Below are 2,567 nucleotides of genomic sequence, written 5' to 3'. Positions count from 1 at the left end.
GCTCCAGACGCGCAGGCTCAGCAGTTGTGGCTCACGGGCCTAGTTGCTCCACAGCATGTGGGATCTTCCCAGACCAGGGCTCGAACCCGTGTCCCCTGCACCGGCAGGCAGACTCTCAACCACTGCGCCACCAGGAAAGCCCCCCCAGCATTTTTTTCAGTGTTATTTTCACTTCCTTATTTCTCAGGGTATAGATAAGGGGGTTAAGCATGGGGGTCACCACAGTGTAGAAGAGAGAACACAAACTTTCCCTGGTCCTTGGATCTACTCTTGGCCAGCTGCAGATACATGAAGATAATGGTTCCATAGAAGATGATGACAACCATCAGGTGGGAGGAACAGGTCCCAAATGCTTTACGTCATCCAGTGGCTGACTTTATCTTCAAAACTGCTTGGGTAATGTGCCCATAGGACATCAGGATGAGTGACAAAGGCACCACCAAGAATAAGACGCTAGCCACAAAGAGCTCTGCCTGGATGAAAGTGGTGTCCACACAAGCCAACTTGATGAGCACAGGAACCTCACAGAAGAAATGATCCACTTGGCGATGCCCACAGAAGGGGAGCTGTAGGGTGAGAGTGGACTGCATGAGGGTGGTCACCACCCCACTGAGCCACGCCATAGATGCCAGGATATGACAGAGCCGAGGGTGCACGACAAAGGCATAACGTAGAGGACTGCAGACTGCAACATAGCAATCATAGGACATTACAGCCAGGAGGACACACTCCCTGGATCCAAGGGCAAGGGAGACATAGAGATAACCACACAGCCCCCACATGTGATAGACTTATCTGAACTCCCCAGGTTGACTAGAAGCTGAGGAATAACACGGCTGGTGAAGCAGAGGTCCAGGAAAGAGTGATGGGAGAGGAAAAAGTACATGGGATTGTGGAGTTTGGAGTCCAAGAGGGATGCTAGGATGATGGTAGCATTGCCGAGGAGCATCATGAGATAACGGAACAAGATTACCCCAAAGAGCAACAGCTCTAACTGAGGTCAATCAGAAAAACCTACCAGAATGAACCCAAGGAGGGTGCTGTCATTGGTCCACTACATTACTCTTGCTTTGATTATTCACTGCAGAGTGATGAAGTCACATTAAACAGATACTGCAGGAATTTTATGTCATTTTCCTGGCAATTAAGATCTAGATGTTGAGAAATAAGATTTTGGATATAGGTAAAGAGAAAAGGCCAAAGTAGAGAATACTGTTGTGTGATATTGATTATCTCATAAGTGGCATGCCTGTCCTGTTGAGCATAGGTTTTCCATCTACCTTGAGGATAAAACAAAAGTTAAAATGCATTAAGGTTGAGATTCTCCACACCTTTTTATCAATGTCAATTTTTTTCAATATAAAGGTAATGGAATTTTGTAGGAAATGTGGGAATTACAAACACCTATGTGCATTCTCAGAATCTGCCAAATAGATAGATAAATAAGGTAAGAACATGATGAAACATGTCAGAATATGCAACTTATCATCTGTGTAAGAAGTGCATTATGAGAATGCAGAGTAGGGAGAGGAATCTTTAGAGAAGAAGGCTTAGATTGAATTCACCTTGCTCTTAAAGAGATGATAAGGAGAGCAGTACAAGACCAAAAAATTTCTTGATGGTAAGAAAAGAATATAGAAATGGAGAGTACATTATAGGATGTCATAGAAAAAGGGAACTAAATCTGAAGCATGATTATTGCTTATTGACTATGCCACATAACAGAACATGATACTTACAAGGTAAATCTGAATCAGTTTTTCAAGAACCACAAACATCAGTACACATTATTTGCACAGCATAAGCCTTGTAGGAGGGTTTCAGTTTGACTTAAATTTTCCTTTTCAAGATAAATATGGCTGCACAGCGTAGAATCATTTAAAACAGAAGACAGCCTAGTCCAGAAACTATGTAGGCAGCTAACGTAACAGTGGACAATCACAATTAGAGAGAGGAAAGGTAATATCAAGAGAATGCAAGAAATGCTGCAGAACATTAAGTGAAAATCATTAAGATTTAACTACCAATGGGATATTGAGAAAATGAATAAGAAGAAGTTAAAATTATTGAAGTTTTACATACGATGAAATAAGAAGATCGAGCAGTTAAGAACAGTGGGCATCAATTCAGTCCCAAGTCAGTTGATGCCTGGAAGAATCAGACTGATCATTTCTACAAAGGCCAAGGACAAAATTAAGAACCACTGTTTTGATGTTCTTCTTGTCATAAAGACTTTGACCTAGAGTCCCACCCAGCTTGTGACACATTAATACCAGCTACTCATTTGACGCTATCCACAATTAATTTTCTATATAAATACATAAATCATGTATATAGCTTATATGACTATGACAATTGCATAATAATATGATTAGGGAAGCTAAATGAATATAAGCACTATCCCCAGTCAAGTGCCAAAACTCTGGATGTCTGAAGAACATATGGCAAATTAATCGTTGTCATTCCCCAGTCTCTTTTAAAAAGCAAATGCAGCTGAAAGGGGTAACACTTTAAGACCCTAAGTCTTTACTCTGAAGTTTTTATTTAAAAACAATCCTGTCAAGTTT

The 2,567-nt window shown here is 41.2% G+C and overlaps 1 pseudogene; it reads right to left on the bottom strand.

Annotated features, from left to right (window-relative positions):
- Nucleotides 1–115: 115 nt before the first annotated feature.
- Nucleotides 116–1,060, bottom strand: LOC137759025 (olfactory receptor 2G2-like; annotated as a pseudogene).
- Between the last annotated feature and the right edge of the window lie 1,507 nt (nucleotides 1,061–2,567).

Source organism: Eschrichtius robustus, chromosome 2 (assembly GCF_028021215.1).
Source record: "Eschrichtius robustus isolate mEscRob2 chromosome 2, mEscRob2.pri, whole genome shotgun sequence".
In the NCBI taxonomy this organism is placed as follows: domain Eukaryota; kingdom Metazoa; phylum Chordata; class Mammalia; order Artiodactyla; family Eschrichtiidae; genus Eschrichtius; species Eschrichtius robustus.
Note: the sequence above shows the minus strand (reverse complement) of the source record. Positions and strands in the feature narration are given on the sequence as shown.